This window comes from Tupaia chinensis, unplaced genomic scaffold (genome assembly GCF_000334495.1).
Source record: "Tupaia chinensis unplaced genomic scaffold, TupChi_1.0 Scaffold000094_1, whole genome shotgun sequence".
Classification (NCBI taxonomy): Eukaryota; Metazoa; Chordata; class Mammalia; order Scandentia; family Tupaiidae; genus Tupaia; species Tupaia belangeri.
In genome coordinates, this window is record NW_006159556.1 from 5,320,776 (window position 1) to 5,343,056 (window position 22,281).

Below are 22,281 nucleotides of genomic sequence, written 5' to 3' on the forward strand. Positions count from 1 at the left end.
GTTTCTGTTTCTCTCTGTCACTCCGGTAAGTACATAGGTCTTATTTAAAAATCTCTCTTAAAACACACACACACACACACACACACATGAATGAATTTGTCATGTAACTCCTGACTTTTAGTGACTAGGTAACCTTTAATTATTCTATTTCCACTGCCGTAATTGGGCCTATTTTCAACCTAAATTAAAGATAAAATTTCCTTCTTTCCCAGTTTCATTTTTATCAACAATGACCCAGCTGTCTCTATCAAAGTCTTGAGAGAAATCTTAGTTTTTGTTTTGTTTTGTTAATTCATTTTTCTCCTTCCCCCTCCCAATAGACAGGCTTCTCTTTTCTACTCTTTCCTACATATAATCTCTTCCTTCACATGATCATGGGCAGCTTCTGACCTGTGCCTCTGTAAAGCTCTGCATATCTACAGCTGACCAGGAAGGATCCTTTCCTTTTCTATTTTGAGCAGATCCGGCACTTTTCAGACACAAAGGGCTCTTAAAGGTAAGAGTCACTTAGAGTAAGTTAAAGCTTCTGTGTAGCTTTCTCACATTTTGTTATGCAGCTGGGGTTGTGCAGGACTGGAGGCACTAGCACTTCAACACACAAAGTCACATCAAAGGAAGCATCATCTACTTTTTTTTTTTCAGAGTTTAGGACTTTAAAATTTGCCCTAAAGTCATCGAAGCAAAAATCATGATAAAACATTCTGCTTTCCTTTACAATTGCCCAATGCAAAAACAAAAACAAAAACAAAAAACACTATTTGTAGGGGAAAAAAATGGTTTTGTGGCTTTTGTAGTCTCCTCCTCCTCCTCTGCCTCTTCAGAAGACACCTTGCCCTCCAAAGCCTCCTTGGCCTCTGTCTCCATCTCAGCATCCAAAGCCTCCACTGACTCTACCCTGGCCCCTGAAGCCACCTTAACCTTTAGGCTTGGCCTAGTCCAAAGTAACTTTGTTTCTGTCAGTTTCACCATCTTCCATGTCCTCCTTGGCAGCTTTGGCATCTTCCTCACTGTTGAAGTCTACAAAGCCGAACCGTTTGGAGGATCCTGTTTCCCGGATAGTGACTATCCTTGCACAAATAGAGCCTTCAAAAGACTCCTTTAATGTCTCTTTTGGTGGTATCCTCAGACAGACCTTTGACAGAGTTTTGGATGGCTCTGGACTTCTCGTGTTAGGTGAACCCCTGGGTCCTTGCAGCTCCAGCCTGATTGCTCTGCCTTCAATTTCCCTTTTATTACAGGAATTTAAAACTTCTTTAGCATCTTCAAATGAAGCAAATTCTATAAATGCATACCTTTTAGATTTGCTATTTTGGCTCTGAGGCACTTTGATAAAAGTTGCCTTCTCAAATACTTCCTGAAGTGTTTCTTTGGTTGCATTATAGGAGAGGTTGCTCAAAACCAGAGTTTTTGATTCACCACTCCAAGTGCTATTGTTCCCACCTCTATAGTCTTGATTTTGACCTTCCTCACCAGTGTAGTATAGAGAAATAGACTGCCCATCAATCTCTGTTCTCTGCTTTTCTTCCAAGGTTTTCTCTGAATCAGCTTCTGTCTTAATGTCAATATAAGCAATCCCTTTACTTTTTCCATCTTTGCTGACTATTCCGATCTCCATGGCATCTTCAGATACTTCTTTTAATTCACCGTGGGTGACTTTGTTGAGAGATTTTTGGCCAAAAGTGTTCTTGTATCTCAATCTTACTTATTATCTTTTCCGTTTGGTTTCTCTAGTTCAATTCCATTGCCAAAGACTTTTAAACTGGTGAGTTCTAAAGCTTTTTCTAGATCTTTGGCAGATTCAAAGTCAACATAGCCAAACTCCCTAGATATACCAATCCTGACATCCACAACAGCAAGATCATTTTTAGAAAAAACATCACTAATACCAGTTTTTAATTCAGGAATATATTTGGTATTGTTCAAATTTCCAACAAAACAGATGAAAGGATGTAGCTGGCTCTGTGGCTTCCACTTTCTGTTTCTTGGCCTCAGGAGCTGCTTTCTGTTTGGTCATTTCCTTCTTTCATTTCCCAGGAACTTGATAGGCTCTTCTTCCTCATCTTCCTCTTCCTCATTGTCTTCATTATCATCTTCATCCTTATCTTCCTCCTCATCATCCTATACTCATCATCCTCTTCATCTTCAGCCACGGTCTTGGCTTTCACAGGTGCAGCTTTTGCAGGAGCTTTCCTTTGGCTGGTGTGGTCTCCATAGCTTCTTCTTCAGACTCATCTTGCTCATCCTCATCTTCATCCTCATCCTCATCTTGCTCCTCATCATCATCCTCATCCTCCTCTTCTGAGGCCAGGGCAGCAGCTGTTGCTTTCATCACTTCTGGCTCAAATTCATCCTCATCCTCATCATCTTCCTCACTGTCATCTTCTTCTTCCTCATTGCTGTCTTCCTTCTTGGCATTCTTGCCATCCTTTGCCCCCTTGGCTGGGGTGGCAGCTCCTTTCTTACCAGAAGTTGCTACCAATGCTTTGCCCAGTGTGGCTCCCTTCTTGCCAGGTGCTGTGACTGCTTTGGCTGGTGGAACGGTCTTCTTGGATGGTATGGCACCTGCCTTTTTGCCTGGGGTGACTGCTGCTTTCTTGGCAGGTATGGCAACTGCAACCTTTTTTGTTGGAGAAACTACTACCTTCTTAGCACCAGAAAAGAAGGTGGTAGTTTCTCCACTTCTATCACCTTCTTCATCTTCTGACATTTCCTCATCTTCACTGTCTTCTTCTACCTCCTCTGGAGGAGGAGCCATTTTTGGGGGGTCACTTTGATTTTTACCAGCCTCAGCGAGCTTCACCATGATGGTGGCTTACGATAGCAGTGTGTGTGTCAGGCAGGTAGCACAGATGAGTCTTGAGGAACTCCAGTGACATTGATGGTGGCCGTGAGTACTGAAAATCCTGGAGCGCGTACGCTTGGCAGCCAGCTAGAGCTCAAGACTCCGTCATCTACATTTTCACAGTAATGAAAGCTTCTGTCAACTGTTCAAAACTGAGTACAAATGATGCTGTAAATTATACATGCATTTAATCCTGACAATCCAATCATATATTCCACAAACAAACTCAGTTATAGCACATCAGAACTCACAAACACCCAGGGCAAACAAAATAGAACAAAATGGAACAAAACGTTCATAATTTTGTTTTTAACATTATACTGAAGGATGCATTAACATTATATGTTTTAAAAAATTACCAAAGTGAAAAGAGATTAATTTTTTATTGTGTTTTGAAAATATATATTTTAGGGAGCCCAGCAGATGGCATAGTGGTTACATCACTGGACTCCCACATGACCAACTACAGTTCAAGTCTCAGACCCAGTGACTTGAAACTCATGCTGGGCATTTGTGTGTGTGTCCCCAATACCCCAGGAAGAAATGGGACTGTGCTGTGACCATCACCCCTAGAGAGTGATTTCTCACTTCCTCTCTGACTGTCTCTGTCTCTGTCTCTCTCTCTCTGGTGAACGCACATGCTCTAAGACGAAAAAGACAAAAAAAAAAAACCCTAAAAAAGAAAAGAAATATTTTATAATAATTTTAAACCTATAAAAGGCTGATATATGCTAATTGGTATTTGAAGAATTCAGTTAAAACATACTTAAGAAGTATATTTCATAAAATAGGTATCAATAAATTATTAACTAGGTTCATATCTATTTGCTATAGTGCTAACTTTTAGGTAGTAACCAGAAACAATCATTTTGAGGTGTTCATTACTGTAGTTTTAGAAAACTGAAACTAGGGACCAGCAGGTGGCATGGTGGTTAAGACACTAAACTTGTGCATGACAGAGCATGATTCTAGTCACAGACCTGATAGGAGGCTTGAAAATCATGCTGGGTGCTGAGACCAGCAGTTGGCATAATAGCTATGTCACTGGACTCCCATGTAGTAAGCTGTGGTTAGAGTCCCAGACCTGGTAACTTAAACTCATGCCAGGCGCGTGTGATCCTAAGATCCCGAGAGGAGAATGGAGGGGAAGGGATTGTGGCGTGGCCATTCCCCCCAGGGGAGAGGGGTGATTTCTCACTTTCTGCCTCTCTCTTTCTGGCAAGCACACGTGCCCTATAGTAAAAACCTCTCAAAAAAAAGAAAAGAAAAAAAGAAAAAGAGAAAATCATGCTGGGTGCATGTGCAAGCCCAGATTCCCTAGAAGAGAATGGGGGAGAAGGGATTTGGGTTTGGCCATCCCCCTGAGGGTGATTTCTCACTTTCCCTTTCTCTGTCTCTCTGTCTCCAACAAGCATATGTGCACAATAGCAAAAAATCTAAAAAAAAAAAAGAAAGAAAATTGCATCTGTGTAAATACAACGCACATCTGTTTCTCTTAGCCAGAAAAAAAGTAGCTTTCTTTTTTAAACTTCTTTCACTTCTCCATTTTGTTCTGCCTTTTCATCCAAACTTAAGAGTTTATTTCCCCTTTTAAGTACCTCCTCTCCCATCATCTTATCTATACATCCATCTACACTAAGATCATAAAGAAAGCTTTATTATGAATAGGTATGCATATTTTATATACAAATATTATAATCAGCTATAGGACAAAAGAGACACACACACATTCGAAGTTGACTGAAATGAAGTTGAAAGGAAACAACCTTTTAGAAGGAGAAATATGTACTATGGGATTATTCGATTTTTGGACAGCTTTCTTAAGAGTGAGAAACTATATCCAAATCTCTGGTTATTTTGTTTTCTCAGACAAGACCTGCGGGACAAGTAATGTGCAGATGGTTTGAATGATCAGCATTCAAAAACGATTTTTATTAAATCCATTTACCATATGTTTTCATGCAGCTGGAGCCTTCATTTTATTTTACAACTACAGACCAGACATATCATATGTTAATGTATGTATCTTGTTGTCACTAGCTCCATAGTTACGCTAATTTGAGAGTTTATCAGGTTCCCAAACACGTAACAAAACCACGCTAGAAATTGTTGATCTTAAAAAGAAAAATTGTAAGGCCAATGGGCTGTGTGATGGTTAAGGTGCTGGACTCCCACATGGTCAACCATGGTTCAAGTCTCAGCCCTGGTGGTTTTAAAATCATACCTATACATGTTCACGTGTACCCAAAATCTTGAGAGAAGAATGGAGTAGAACAGATTGTGGTGTGACCATTCCCCACAGGGGTAATTTCATTCCCCGTCTCTCTTTCTCTCCAGGGAGCACGCATGCCCTATGGCCAAAACCTTAGAAAGAAAGAAAGAAAGAAAGAAAGAAAGAAAGAAAGAAAGAAAGAAAGAAAGAAAGAAAGAAATACAATCAGTCAAAATCTGACCAATAAGACCTAAAATTTAAGGACAGGCTTTTAAAATTTTATGACAGTTGTTTCAAATTCTTTATTTATTGATGCTATTAATTTTACAGTATGATACAACCATGTACAAGGCATAGCTTCTCCCAAAGATGTAAATGACATAAACGACCACAAATATATTTAGCAGAGGGTCAACGGGCAATAAATATGATGGATATATAGTATGGTCATGAAACTAAGACGTGTTTATCTTTTTTTTGATAATTATTTATTTAATTTTATTTATTATTATTATTTAAAATTTGCTATAGAGTAAATGCACTCACAAGAAAAAGAGAGAGAGAAAGTGAGAAAGCAAGCCAACAAATCAGGAGCTCAAATTGTAGTCAGCCATGTGGGAGTCCAATGCCTTAATCACCACACTATCTGCTGACCCTGCTAAAAAATGCCTTTTTTTTTTTTTATTAAAGAACTACTTTGTTTAACTTTATTTTATTATTTATTTATTTATTTTAATTTAACCAGAGTGAGAAAGCAAGCCAACAAATCAGGAGCTCAAATTGTAGTCAGCCATGTGGGAGTCTAGTGCCCTTAACCACCACACCACCTGTGGGCCCCAAAAGTGTTTTACATCCGGTGTGGCCATATACAAGAAGAAACATCAGTAGCTGATAGAAGCAGTAATAATAGGAAGTGGCTACTGTCTGTCTGTCTATTTCTACAAAACTTTTCTTTAAAAACAGACTCACAACAGTTATTCACACTATTTTTTACAATGAAAGATTTCTTCCTATTCAAAATTAACTTAATTAACTTCCAAAAGGAAAACCCCTCAAGGAATAAATATTGCAAATTGTGTATGCATCAAAAATATATACCAGTATGAAATAATCAGAGAAAAAATGTTTTATACCTTGTGCAAGGATAATTATAAAAAGAAAAACATACCAGATACATCACTAAAACAATTATAATGATTTTCCATTTTTTTCCACACTGGTATACATGCAAGGTCTACTCTACATTAACCTCGTAATAAGTTTTCAATGGAATCAGTATAAATTTACAGCTCAGACTTCTACCCTGAATTTGTTATTCACATATACTTGTTCTGCTTCCACTCAGAAGTCTGACCAACAGACTATTTATGGAACAGGACCAGACCTAAACTCTTGGCTTACCTTCCCAAGCACTATCCTCACCAACAAACCAAAAAACCTTGGTAATTTCCATGTAATCCTTACTATCTCTCAGTTTCTTTCACATTCAGGGGAACGTGAGATTTCAACCAGACTTCAACCAGAAATCTTGAAGTTGCCCTCAGCTTCTCTTCTTACACCACACCCGGTATATGAGCAGCTGCTATTGGCTCTTGTCTTCAAAACGGATCCGTAACTGGCCACTTCGTATTGTCTCTGCAATATGATCTCCTCAGGAAAGTACACATCATGGCTATGACTGAGTTTTTAAATCTCAATTCCTTTTTGCAACACAGTGTTTAAATGATCAACTTCTTTATCCTTTTTAAAAATTTTGACAGCGCATGCACTCCCCAGAGAAAGAAAGGGAAAGTGAGAAAATATCCCCCATGGGGAATAGCTACACCCCAATCCCTCTCCTCCATCTCTCCTTCCTTTCAGGGTTTTGGGCACTCACACACACGTGCCTAGAAGGTTTCTTAAGCTGTTAGGTTTGGGACTTGAACCATGCAGTCGGCCATGCGGGATCAAGAGACCTTAACCAAGCCATGGGCTAGCCCTAAATGATCCATTTCAGTAGATAAATGTAACTTTTCCACTTAGCTAACTAGGTAGTTTTGCTTTTATTCATTCAACAGTGTGTATTCCGTGCTTACTCCTGGACACTGTTCTAGGCACTTCAGGTATATCAGTGAACAAAATAAAGATCCTGTCCTAGTGGATCTTACACTTTATGGTAAGTAGATAAAAAATAAAATAAAATAAACTTTCTTTGTTTCAAAGAGGTATATTCTAACTACTGTATTTAATATTGTTACCTGACACCCTCCACACCCCACTCCCACAAGTGTTGAGCTTACTCTATGCCATTTCGTTTCTCAGCAGTCATTGTTATCTTCTAAGACACTGCACGGTACTTATTTTGTGTATTGCTTTTAAGAGAGATTTTTTACTATAGGGCTCTTGTATTCATAGAGACAGAGAGAAAGAAAGTGTGAAATCACTCTCCCAGGGGATGGCCACACCACCATCCCTTCTCCTCCACTCTCCTCTCGGGATTTTGGGTACCCATGCACATGAGTCCCATGTGAGTTTCAAGCTGCTGGGTCTAGGACTCAAGCCACAATCGGGAGTCTAGCACCTTAACCACTACGCTACCTGCTGTCCCCAAGTAAAATTTTAAATACACACTTGTCAGTATGATTTCATGCTGCATAACCAGAAAGAGGATTAACAAGGAAGTGCTCAGAATGAAATGACATATCTTGCCCTACTCTCAGATGAAAATCTTTCTCCACACCAATCAAAAAGGTCATGTCAGGAAAGGAGAAGGAAAGCAAGGAATGGCTGGGGTAGGGAAGTCACCAGGAAATATCCACGTTTTATGGACTGAGAATATCTGTGCTCTCCAACCTCATAATTTGAGACCTGAATACCAGAGTGATGGTATTTGGAGATGGGATCTTTAAGAAGTAATTAGTTTTAGATGACGTCATGAGAGTGGGCTCTTCATGATGGAATTAGTGTCATTATATAAGGAGACACTAAGAGCTCTCTCGATCAATCTCTCTCTCTCCCTGCCATATGAGGACACAGTGGGAGGGCAGAAGTCTACCAGCCAGGAAGAGAGCCATCAACTGCCATCCTGATGTCAGATTTGCAGCTGTCAGAACTGAGAACATAAATTTTGTGGTTAGAATCACCCAGTTCATTGTATCCTGCTAAGGCAGCAGGAACAAACTGACATCCCTACAGTGTTAAGTACTAGAACTTTAAAAATGGAGTTTGTGAGGCCAGGAGTATATTACCTAGAGGTGTCTTATTCCATTATAATTTATAGCACCTCGCAAATGTTGGGACATTTAACATATAATTATCCCCACAAAATCCTGTAATTTTCCCTCTGAAAATTTCCTGGAATCACTCATTTCTCTTTTTTCTGCAGACATGCTAATATGGTATCCTCCTACTTGGTTTCCCAGCTGCCCAGTTTGCTTTTGGGACAGCCAGCCACAGACACCTTACCTTCAGGAACCCATCAGTTCATCAAAGAACTAAGGATGAAGCTTCTGTGGTAGGATTCAAGTTCCAAACATAATATGGACCTTTTGAACTATCTATGTACCTGAATGAAGTTCATCATAAATTGTCACAATGGGCAGAATCATGACAAAGTTTTTGTGGGTGCCTATAGAGTAGATATTGCCGACTAACTTCCCTTCCTTCTTCCTTCCTCATCCACACTCACCTCAAACACACATCTCTTGCTTAATCTTGCTTTTTAAATGATAATGATATGTTTAACTGAGAAGATATATTAAGACTGAGAAATTTTTAAAAATGATAATGGACTCAGCAATTTCTACTGTTGTTGTTAAGGTTTTTGCACAGGAGACATTCACTTACCAGAGAAAGAGACAGTGAAAGGGAAAGTGAGAAATCACCACCCAAGGCAGATGGTCACACCACAGTCCCTTTCCCTCCATTCTCCTACTGGAATTCTGCACATGCAGGCACATGCATCTGGTTTGATTTTCAAATAATGAGGTCTGGGACTTGAACCATGATCAGCCATGTGGAAGTCTAGCACCTTAACCACCATGCCAACCTGCTGTCCCCTCAGTTATGATTTTTTTTTAAGTTTACTTATTTATTTTTTCCATGAATAAGAGACAGAGAGACCCCACACCAAACAGTATCTTTATGCTACTATCACCTCCAGCCTTGGCCAGTCCACAGTCATGGGAACATGCACCTGGCAAACTCAGAGTTAGGCTCACCCAACTTTAAGTTCTCACCAACATCTACCATTACCTGTGATCAAGGCACTGTTTCTCTTTCTGCTTGTTTCTCTCTCCTCCAACCTCACACAGATTCTTTTTATGTCTACATCCTGTGCTTTACTCAATCTTTTCTCCCTTCCTGGAGGCTATTCCTATTGTCCAATTTTCTACATTTGAGCTGTTCTTGAAGTTCAGATTTACTTACTGTGTTTCTTTCTCATAAAGTAAACTGAAAAACTTGAATTTTATATAATTTGCTAATCTCTTTTCCAGAACATATTAACATACTTACATTATTCTACTCATTATCTATATATCACTGGGCTTATTGCCATAGTGATTATGTCATGTTACTCTAAGTAATAGTCTTTGGTTTTATGCGTGTATTTTTTTTTCCATTTACAACCAGATATTTAAGCTCCTTGAGTACAGAAACAAGGTTACATTATTCTTTTTAACTTCTTTAGAATGTAGCCCAGTGCTAAGAGCAAAATAATTCTTTATGTATATAATAATTTAAGTAAGTGTTTGTTGATAACATAAATGCATTGTGGTTCATAAAATGAATTAGAAAACAAAAAGCTATGAGACTCTTTCCTCACTAGCTGTTCATTTGCATATTGATCCTACAACTCAAAGGAGCTTTTTCTTTTATTTTCAAATGTAGCACATTCATTATCCTCAGATATTATTGTCCTCAGTTATATAGCACTTCTATACCGAGTACATCCTGTGAGGGACATGCTCCTGTCTTTACACATCTTTCAATGCTTCTTTTTCCATGGTGAGGACACATGGATCTACCAAAGTGTGTGTGAGACAGACACAGTGAAAAACTGATGGTGAAGCAAGAAGAAATGGACACATACAATATGCATTTGCTTTCAGGTATTTAACAATAGTGCATTTTAGGGACCAGCAGGTGGCGTAATGGTTGCGTCGCTGGATTCTCACATAGTTGACCGTGGTTCGAGCCCCAGATCTGGTGGCCTCAAACTCATGCTGGGCGTGTGTGGTGCATGCCAAAAAAGGAGAGAATGGAGGAGAAGAGATTGTGGTGTCAGTCTCTAGGGGGTGATTTCTCACTTTCTGTCTCTCTGTCTCTCTGGTGAGCGCACGTATCCTATAGCAGCAAAAATCTCTCTCTCAAAAAAGAAAAGGCATTTTAGAATTCATTTTCAATAAAAATAAAAAGCTGTTGGTCCCTAAGTGAGACTTAGCACTCCCAACCCATTTCACATATTCTAAGACATTTACACTCTTCCTAATATCTAGAAAAGTTATATATAATATCTCCAAGATGTTAATCTTTTATCTGTGTATGTTTAAGCATAGATTAAAGAGAACCTGCCTATCCCTCTGGCTTCCTTAAACCATTTGTAACTTTGTCGATATATTTCCTTCAGGAAAATAAATTCAAGTTGTACTGTGTCAGTACATTTCCTCCATGGAATTGTATTTGCTTTGGAGTACTGCCTGTGCTGGGAGTGGGAGGTAGGAACTAACAAACGATGCATAATATATTATAACAATTAATTAGCTCTCTTTCAAATCCAACTGATCAAGAGAAAATTAACTAGATTTATTCTGATGAATATTAACTAATAGTAGTCAATTTGAAAACATTCATCTCTAATTTATTTGACTTACTGCTGTTATAACTCATCAAATGACTTGAGTGCGATTTACTTAGCTTTGGAATTTTAACATATTAATTTCAATATTTCAGGAACAGTTACAATAAAATAGAGGTACAAATCCTTTACTAACAATCACACTTGCTATGACAATGGGGTTTTGAGCTCATTACAATAAGATGCCAGTTTGTAAAGAGATAACCCCCTGCAAGATTTTGACTTTTTTCCTACCTATGGTATGACTGGGCTTTCTGATTATGTTAAGGTAAGTTTCAGTATTTAACATCTCTCAGCCTCCTGAACTAGGAAGTAGCTAAACCCTCCCCAGTCGCATATTACGGACAACCAGGTGAAGGCCAACTTTGCTTTTGTTGGGCACAAGCCATGATCTAAGAGAATATGGCCATGGTCTTCGAAAAGTGCCAGAGAACTCACATAGTCCTGTGTCAGCATCATTTAATTTTCTTTTATTTTTTTAGAGAGATTTTTGTTGGACAAGCAGATGGTATAATAGTTATGTTGCTGGACTCCCATGTAGTCGACCATGGTTCGAGTCCTGGACCATACAGCTTAAAACTCATGTTGGATGTGTGTGCGTGCATGCTCAAGATCCCAAGAGGAGAGTAAAATAGAAGGGATTGTGGCATGGCCATCCCCCCTGAGGGGTAATTTCTCACTTTCTGTTTCTCGCTCTCTCTCTCTTTTTAGAGAGAGAGATTTTTGCTATAGGGTGTGTGTGCTTGCTAGAGAGACAGAGAGAAAGTGAGCTATCACCCCCCGCAGGGGAATGATCATGCCACAATCTCTCCTCCTCCATTCTCCTCTCAGAATCTTGGGCATCCACGCATATGCACGCAGTGTGGGTTTTAAACTGCCTAATCCAGGACTTGAACTGTGGTCAATTACGTGGGAGTCCAGTGATGTAGCCATAACGCTATCTGCTGATCCCATAATTTAATTTCTTATGTAGAGATGAATACATGTGAAACAAAAATATCCTTTTGGTTTACTTTTCACAGTGAGAAGAACAGATAAAATATAGACGTACAATATTTAGAACCTCCAGTAGTGACGAAGTCTGGGAACTTGAATTCTTCTATCAAAACCCCAAATAAACACCTAAATACTTGGCCTAAAATACACACTGGAGTATATTGCACACCATTTCACTTTCATTTTCATTGCTGTTCTAATTAAGCCAATCATTACAATCATATTCAATTACGACCTTTAATACCTCATGCAAAACCAGATCACTCAGTGCAGATGTGTAGGGCTACTTCTTCACTTCAGAAGTTTTTTTTGGAGAGATTTTCACTGTAGGGTGCGTGCGCTCGCCAGACAGACAGAGAGAGGCATAGAGACAGAAAGCGAGAAATCACCCCCCAGGGGGGATGGTCACGCCGCAACCCCTTCTCCTTCATTCTCCTCTCGGGATCTTGGGCACGCACGCACATGCGCCCGGCGTGAGTTTTAAGCCACCGGGTCCGGGACACGAACCGCGGTCGACTACGTGGGAGTCCAGCGACATAGCCATTACGCTAACTGCTGGTTTCAGAAGTTTTAACTAAAACAAGAATCATAACTGAATAACAATACTGAGAACAATGAGGTGACAATCCAGACTGCCATCTATAGATGACAATCCGTCTATAGAATTAGGAAAAAAAGAAATAATTCTTAAATATTTACATACACTTATTTAACACACCCTTTGTATCCTGAAAGTTAAACTGAAAAAAATGCAGTTTTGCAAAATACGTATGCATGTATATATTTTTTACGTAAAACACTTACACACATACAATGGGGAGAGAGGGTGGGAGAGAAAGTCTGGTAGAGACAGATATAATTTCTTAAAGGGCAGGAAGTCTTTTCTCATGAATGTACACACTACAAATATTTTCTAGTTCTTTTACAGGTTGTAAAAATTAATACTACTAGGAATAGTAATAATCTTCAAGATGATAGTGAAACTTACATTCACTCATTCAAAAAGTAGTTGTACTTCTTCCTTAGTAGCCAGCACACAATAGTGAATAAGACAAAGTTCCTATTCCACAGTAGTTGTGTGGCTGATGACAGTGGTGACTTTCTAACCTTTGCCACTGCCAGCCTGATTCCTAGTCCCCTGTTGTCCTAAAACCACCTAGCTAATTTCCAAGTCCCTTTTGCATTGATCTTCAGTGATTCTTTCCTGCTTGAGCAATCCTATTCTTTCTCAAAACTTAACAAAGAAAAAGCTATGTATAAATAGACTGATGAATCAAGTACCACCTTAATCTATATAATCCATTTCCGAAACTAAGCACCTTATGCAAAACATCAACACTTCCTACTGATTTCCTCCTTAACAAAAATGTAATTATAATACTTCCCTGCTGATTTCCTCCTTAACAAAAATGTAATTAAAGTATTTTACCTATATCTAATTTTTTGAAATTTTTTTCTAGATGCTGATACACATATGGCCTTCTGTCCTTCAATCCCACCTGAAATATTCACCATGGAAATATCTGGTAGAAATGCAATGGTTAATAGAGTTTACATTGGGCAAGGACTCCTTTAGCTACTTTCTAACAAAAACCTTTCTGAAAACATCTGTCATGGCCACATCTATTGGTAAATGGCAGAAGCAGAGATGACTAATTGACTAACATATTACAATTGCAGTGAAAAAATCTTACCCTTTTCTTTTAAAGCAGTTTTTTACTCACTCTTTTCTTTTAAAGTAGTTTTTTACTCAAGTGAAGTCTTTTTAATTTATAATACGTGTTCACATTTCAAAAGTGACTTGGGAATTTGTTTAATATACAGGGCGTTCTTCACAAAGAGAAGTGTAAGAAAGCATCTCTCTTACACGCCTATATTGTTGCAAGGAAGGCATTCTGAACCTTTCCAATACTACACCTTTCCAAAAGTTAATTTGGAAGATTTTACCAAAAGCCACATTAATATAGTTACAAGGAACTCATGTTTCTTGTTAAATATGTCTTTATCATGACTTACCCTAAATAATACAACAAAGTTTCTGACTTTCTGTATATTTGCTACTTTGACAAGATTTGGTGATAGAGCATATTTACTTCATACATTAATTATGCTGAGCTTTTAAATTATTATAATCTTATACTAGCATCTTCACTAATATTTGTTCCTTTTTATTTCCTTCCTGACTCATTACTCCTTATAGTGTCATCTGGCATATTAAAAATGGGTGCACGTTCTTTGACCCTCTTCCTATCAAGAGATGGGCTGTATGACTTTGCCCTTAAGAAAAGATAGGCTTGTGACTATTTTCATTCTGTATCAGTTTCTGTGCCTATGCCTGTCTTTGGGGACATTCCCTGAGAACTGTAATCCTCCAGGAAAAATGATCACCTCTCCTAAGATAACTATGCTAGAGAACCCACGTGGAAGTGTTCCAATCAATAGTCAAGATTGAGTCTGGCTGTCTAAATCAAAGCACCAGACAAGTGAGTGAAGTTGTTTTGGTTCCTCTGAGATGAACTCATCCTCCAGTGACTCCACTAATCAATCAAGTGACTTCGGTTGCTGCTACATAGAGTAGAATTGTCTGTTAACCCTGCCCAAATTTCTTGTCCACCAAACCCTGAGATGTAATGAAATTGCTATTTTAAGCCTCTAAGCTTTGGGATAGTTTGCTGTGCAGAAGCACATAAGAGAAACATAAAGCAGTCCTTACTATGGTAACAAAAACCTAAAATATAACTCACTGACTTTGAGAAAAGAAGGTAGGAAGAAATCAGAAGGGACTCAGGGAGACTTCTATTGAGTACATGAACACAGTGAGGAAATCTGAGGCTGAAGGAAAGATAACCACAGTTTTGTAGAGCAGAGTGTTTAGAAGTCCTGCAGCACTGATAAGATGAAAAAATATATATCTAATGAAGTAGTGTGTTGGTTAAAATGTTCTGGCAGGCAGACTGTTGAAAGTGAAAACTTGTTTCTTTTATCTGCATATAATAATGTATACGTAGAAAAAAATAAGCTAAAGAGAAATTGTAAAGAGAGACATTTAGAGAAAATACAAAGGATGCAAGACTTATTGAAGTGAATTAAATTTTCTTATCTCAAGACCAGTAGATGGCATAATGGTTATGTCACTGGACTCCCAAGTAGTCAACCATGGTTTAAGTTCTGAACCTGGCAGCTTACAGCTCATTTCAGATGCATGTGTATGCGTGCACAAAATTTGGAGAGGAGATTGGAGAAGGAATTGCAGCATGGCCATCTCCCAGGGGCAAGGGGTGATTTCTCACTTTCTGTCTCTCTGTCTCCTGTGAGTGCACACACCCTATAGCAAAAATCTCTCCAAAAATTTTTTTATCTCTGTTTCTTCTAGATGACATAAAAGAAATCAATGAGAAGAAGTAGCATATCCAAAACTCTTCCAGTCAAGCAGTAAGTATCTTAAAAGTATGGCTGTAAGACTCTTTGTTGGCACCTGAGAAAGCTTTAAGAGTGGGTTTAACAGAGCTTCTAAAACTCTGAATAAACATGACTCTTATATCTTCTCTTCTTATTAAGAAGGACTTTAAGAATCTTAGGGATTCACCTGTAGAGCCACTCAACTAAACAAAAATATTTCTAAGAAGCTTAAAGACATTGTTTTATTCACTCTGATTCTTAACTGAAGGCACAGAAGAGCCTGTCTTAGAAAAAAATGTGGCTGTAGTTTGGTTTTATAGAATAGGTTATATGATACATTGGAGACCCACAAAGTTTTTAAAGAAATTACATTATCTTGAACAGAAAGCAATTCTCAGCCTTGTAATTCTCAACCTTCTACAGCACAGGAAGAAGGCTAGGAAGGCTATTCTCAAGCACAGTCCATTTCTCATTTCAAAGAATAAATAATGAGAACCAGCAATATATAGATATATATTATAGGATAGTTGGCACTAAATCAAAGTAACAAGGAGACAGAGCCTCACAACTGTTGGATGGATTGAAAGAATAAGAAAGATAGAGAGAGAGAGAAAGTGAAAGGAAGAAAGAAGAAAAGAAGGAAGGAAGGAAGGAAGGAAGGAAGGAAGGAAGGAAGGAAGGAAATAACAAATGTTGACAAGGATGCAGAAAATTTGAAACACTTGGGCACTGCTGAGAAAATGTAAAATAGAGCAGCCACTACAGAAATCAGTTTGGAGATTCTTCAAAAAATTAAAAATAAAACTACTATATAGTCAATGATTCATTTCTGAGTATTTACACAAAGAATTGAAAGCAGGATCTTTCAGAGATATTTGCACCCTGATGTTTATAGCAGCACTATTCGCAATAGCTAAGAGGTAGAAACAAACTAAATGATTGATAGATGAATGGATAAAGAAAAGATGGTATAAACATACAACAGAATATTCTTTATTTAGCCTTTATAAAGAATCATTCTTTTTTCTAAAGAGATTTTTACTATAGGGTGTGTGCACTCATCAGAGATAGACAGTGCAGTATGTTTTAAATCACAAAGTGGACAAACTCAAAATATTTTTAAAAATAATCCAGGGCAGGAAAGCTAATAGAAGACATTTTTAAAATCATAAAATAGTACAATTACTTTTTAAAGTAAGTGAGTGAGTTAAGAGTTAAATGAACAATTGAAAGATCATGATCTAGACTTTTGCATAGACTCACTTATAGTCAGATTTTTAAGAGCAATTTTATCTTTTGTTTTTATCCAAAGTTGTCCTTACATTTATAAACAGGAATTGAATTTCAGCATTCCTCATTATTACAACCTGTGAGAGAATTTATGCAAGCCTGTGCCGACAGATGGAAGGTTACTAATGGAAGTAATACATGTTCCTTTCCCTGCCATGCTCATAAACATACTGAGTCATATCTGTGAAGACTAGTTTTATTTATTATCATCAAGACTTATCAAATCTCACTAGTACCTATTTACTTTATTTACTTTATCTTTCTCTCTCACACACACAATCACACACTAACAAATACACATATGTTCACAAATACATAAACAAAATTGAGGGAGGTCAAAGTTGGGAAGGAAAAGATTTGGCTTAGCTCAAGCTTCAAACTCTAATATAAGGATCAGCATCGGTGGGTAACCTATAATTTCCCCCCATTTCTTAGAATGTGTCAGGCAGGGTAGGGAGAAGGATCATTCCCAGCAATAAAAGATTCATGAGTAAGCACATACTATGTGTCTTCGAAAGTGCACACACACTGTATTGGATAAGCGTGAGCTGCCTTGATTACATTAGTTAGAGACAAGAGTAACACTACTCTTGAGACCAGCAGATGGCCTAATGGCTGCATCACTAGATTCCCACATAGTAACCATGGTTTGAGTCCCAGACCCAGTCACTTAAATTCACGCCGGGCACATATGCATGCATGCCCAAGATCCTGAGAGTAGAACAGAGGAGAAGGAATTGCGATGTGGCCATCCCCCCACCACCCCGGGGGGTGATTTCTCACTTTCTGTCTCTCCATTACTCTTTGTCTTTCTGGTGAACACACATGCCCTACAGCAAAAACTTCTCCCAATAAAAAGAATAACACTACTCCTTCAAAGGCTTTTCTTTATGTGGTCTCCCTTATCTAAAGTCCAATACTACTGAGATTATCAATGCACTTGTTATAATGCCTGATTTTCAAGGTCTGTCAAGAAGACGTAGATGTGCTTTGCAAGCAAGGTTCAAAGAACCACATAAAGTGGCAGGAATAATTTTCTCATGCTTATTCAACTCCAACACTGATCTTTTGCATTCCTTGGAGGCGACACCTTGAATTCTCTCTCTGAAGGCTCAACTAATGAGTCTCCATTTCCATGTCCTCTCTCTTCCTGCTGGCTCCTAAAACCATGCTATGTGATCTGCATAGTAGCCTTGTTAGAAGTCCACTGGAACTGGGAGAGTCAGGATGACTGCCTTTCAATTCCCTCACGTAATCTTAGAGGGCTACTTGATGAAGTCTTACTGCCCTTGCTTTGTAATAAACCACAAGACTGAGACAACCCAAACTACTGGTTATTCTCAGTCAAGTAAAATATTCTAAGGCTTTCTAGTAATACAGTAAATAACATACTATTTTCAAATTAGAGCACACTGTTGGGATCACTGTAAGATCACACAATATAAATAATCGAGAATTCTGCTCTATCTGTGGCTTTTGTTTGCTTGTTTTTATATATTTGTTTTTAATGTACTGGCAGTGAACTATTTCTGGTAATCAGAAGATACTGTCTACTGAGCTTGCTCAATGCTTCCTGAAAAGACTCCTCTTTTAGCATAGATTGTAGTATGGTGTTAAAGAACCCAGATGTGAATCAGACAGATTTTTTATTTTAGTTGCCAGAGGACAAGTACATTCACCAGAGAGAGATGAAAAGACAGAGAAACAGAGAGAGGAATAGGGAGAAAACACTCCCTAATGGGGTATAGTCACGCTGCAATCCCTTCTACATTATTCCATTTTACAGGGATTTGGGGCACACACACACACACACACACAGGCAGACATATGCCCAGCATGTTTTTCAAGTCTCTGGGGCTAGGATTCAAATCATGGTCAGCCATGTGGGATCCAGCTCCCTTAACCACAAGGGTACATGGCTGGCCAGAGATGGACTGATTATACTCTATACTAGTTCTGCCCTTGGAAAGGATCAGTCCACCCTCTTAACAATGCCTACCTCCTAGGGATGTTTTAAGGATTAAAATATATACTTAAAATAAATGCTTTTGAACAGAACCCAACACAAACAAAGTGCTCAATGAATCTTAGCTATCTAGCTCAGCTGTGGTGGCACAGCAGGAGGCCAACATGCTGCAATGCTGGAAGCCATATGAAATAATAGGGTTTAGTTCCTGGGTTGACTTACACACAGTATATGTGTGCATGTGCACATAATCCAGGTTATCTGAAGTTTTCAGTTCTCTTTTTTGGAGTGCTTTTTGCTATAGGGCATGTGTGCTTGCCAGAAAGACAGAGAGAGATAGGGAGACAGAAAGTGAGAAGTCACCCCCCAGAGGGGATGGCCATGCTGCAATCCCTTCTCCTCCATTCTCCTCTCTGGATCTTGGGCACGCACACACACACAACCAATGTGAGTTTAAGTGATCGGGTCCAGGACTCGAACTGTGGCTGACTACATGGGAGTCCAGCGACATAGTCATTACACCAACTGCTGGTCCCAATCCAGGATATCTGAAAGGCTGGGGGTGGCGAGATGGCATAAGGCCCTGTGAAGGGTATCCCTCTCCCCACCACTTCTCTCATGAAAGAAAGAAATAAACTAAAAAAAAATAAAAATAAAAATCATAGATGTGACATTTATTTCTTTTCCCTGCCTTTTGTAAGAAAACATTTTGTTATGGAATAGAAAATGCCACAGAGATTGAAATCCAGGCATATATAAAAGACATATGGGGGACCAGCGGTTAGCGTAATAGCTATGTCGCTGGACTCCTATGTAGTTCGCATCCCGTACCCGGTGGCTTAAAACTCATGCTGGGTACGTGTGCGTGTGTGCCCAAGATCCTGAGAGGAGAATGGAGGAGAAGGGATTGGGGCGTGACCATCCCCCCTGAGGGGTGATTTCTCGCTTTCTTTCTCTCTGTCTCTCTCTCTCTGTCTGTCTGGCAAGTGCACGTGCCCTATGGCAAAAACCTCTCAAAAAAAAAAAGACATATATGAAAAGGGTGGTTCTAGAATATCTCTCTGACTTGGACAGTTCAATGTCCTCCATGAAGATTCTGGAAGGACTGTTACCTATTGTTTTGCATACAGGATCCGAATATAGAGACTTTTCTGAATTGTTGCATTTAAAGTTTCATGCATATACATTCTTTGGCGTCTTTCCCAGAAAATTGGGCACTTTCCTGGGATGAGCTTGTGATTTCCAGATGTACTCAGAAAGCTCAATGCAGCTCTTATCTCTTGTTGACCAGCCAGAGCCGGCTCCAATGTCTCAAACAGGAAGGAGTCCTTGGAGGGAAGTGGAGAGCCGCATGTCACATGAGTTAGCAAAGGCTTTCTTAAACTTACATCATGTTTAATTGTATCAAACGTTTCTCATTATGTGGTTAAGTTTGTGGTGCTTTTGGAGGAAGGAACAAGGAGAAAAATTACTGGCATCTGAAATAAACCAGAAGTCTCTGTTCATCTGGGACCTCAAATTAGACTTGAGTCATAGGACTGTCAAGTTGCTCATGCTGGAGTCAGCTGGGCTGGTTGGCTTCTCACAGCACAGTACACACATTCTTATTTAATCTTATTGTCTCATTAAACAAAACTTGGAACAGACATTCTCAGACAGCGAGATTTGCTAAGTTAAAGCACCATTTTAGTTTCAAATCTTACGATACTAGGAGTTTTTTCTGCACGTTTGAAGGCTGAGTGTTGAGTTTAGAAAAAAGTTTACAGTAATACTATATAAGAGCTCTGATATATTCATGTAATACACTGTCCTGTATTCCAGGATCACCTTTTAAGTAAGATGTGCTCTCAGAGTCCTCGCTATAGAATTAGGAAATTACTAGGAAGATAAAAAGAGGAAGGCTCATTACTGAGCTTTTTATTCTTGTAAAGTGGGATTATTAAGCACTGGGAAGCTTGTGATACTCAAAATATGGCTCTTAATTCATTATATATGTGGAATATAGTCATTAAAAATCAAGAATAATGGGAAAACACCCACGCATATAAACTTAACTTTGGAATATTTCACTTTTTATTTTATTTCCACCACTTACTACTTGTAAGACTCTTATCCACTTAACCCCTCTGAATGTCAACTTTACTCTAAAACATGTGGGAAAAAAACCACTTATTTCATCAACTTCAGAGGCATGATCAGAGTAGGGTGCTGTGCATTGGCTTGAAAAGCCACAGTCCATGCATCCATGAATTCACAGTTCATTATCATCACAATTCCATGAGAGAAGGTATAGGAAACTTCTGTGACATGTTTTGGGATCTCATTCTTAATTTGTTCAACTTAGTAATTATTCCTAGATCTGTCATTTACTTTGGCATTCAACATTGGTGTGTCTCCACTTTTGACATCCAACAAAGGGGTGATTATACATTGGGTGGTAAGCAGAACTTTTTAAAAACTTTTCTTACTGCCTTTCAGTTTTAGCTAAATCATAAATTGGGAGTTGGAGAGAAAGGAAAAATCTCTGGATTGCAGTGGTTTCTCATCAATAGAACGTTTTTAATGGGGGTCAGCCACCTGGTACTGACCATGCCGATCAAATTCATAATACTGGAGATAACTGTCAATGGAGGATATTAGCATTGAGGGTGCACTTTTCCAGTGCTTTCTAATTTTATCATGACCATGCCACATTTTGGCTGCGGAAGGACTCTTTCATCTCCTTAAAGAAGAGTAAACTAGCGATAGAGTTAAAAAGCTTCCAGTCAAGAAAGTCTAGTTGGGCATAACAACATATGCCCTCTTATCTATCCCCTATTTCCACTTTCAACTGGATTTTTTAAAAGAAGGGGACAAGATACTATCTAACCCCAGTCAGAATGGCAAAGATTAAAATAATAATAATAATAATAAGTGCTAGAGGGGATGTGGTGAAAGGGGAACACTCCTACACTATTGGTGGGAATATAAATTGGTCCAGCCACTGTGGAGAATGATATGGAGGTTCCTCAAAGACCTTCAAATAGAACTACCATATGATCTAACAATTCCACTCCTGGGTATCTACCCAAAGGACAGGAGAGCATTCAGTGGAAAAGTGCTTGCACAACTATTTTCATTGCAGCATTATCCATGATTGCTAAGACATGGAACCAACCCAAATGTCCACAAACAGAAGAATGTACTGAAAAATTGTGGCACATATACTCAATGGAATACTATTCAGCCATAAAAAAACAAGGCCCTGGAATTTGATAGAAAGTGGACAAATATGGAAGATTTGTTGCTGAGTGAAGCAAGTCAGGCTGTGAAAGAGAGACACTGTATGTCCCCACTTAACATATACAGACTGTCCACACTCTATGGTAGAGACTGAAAGACTGGAGAACATAAAAGTATTAAAAATTGTAATGGACACTAGAGATAAAGTGGAAAGAGAGTGTGTGGGGGGGAGCATAGAAAATTTTGGGGGGGAAATGGAGAGATAAGACACTTGTGGGACACAGATAAGGTTTATTATCTGTTGACAATGTGTATGGTGGTCTCAACTAGGTTGGACTGAGGTGTATATCATTTTGGGTAAAGTCTCTTCACAACTGCAATGACATATAGAGATTTAATGTATGAATAATAATAAAAAGATAAATTTAAAAAAATTTATATGTTTACAGAGGGCCCCTGAAATATTCAAAAGAAAAATGTTAAACCAGTTATGCTTATTTTAATGTATTAAATGATAT

The 22,281-nt window shown here is 38.6% G+C and overlaps 1 protein-coding gene and 1 pseudogene across 1 annotated transcript in view; both read right to left on the reverse strand.

Annotated features, from left to right (window-relative positions):
- Positions 1-22,281, reverse strand: part of ARHGAP24 (Rho GTPase activating protein 24) — a 527,420-nt gene that overhangs the window by 315,212 nt on the left and 189,927 nt on the right. The gene's annotated exons all lie outside the window — the stretch shown is intronic.
- On the reverse strand, positions 518-2,803 carry LOC102468114 (nucleolin-like; annotated as a pseudogene).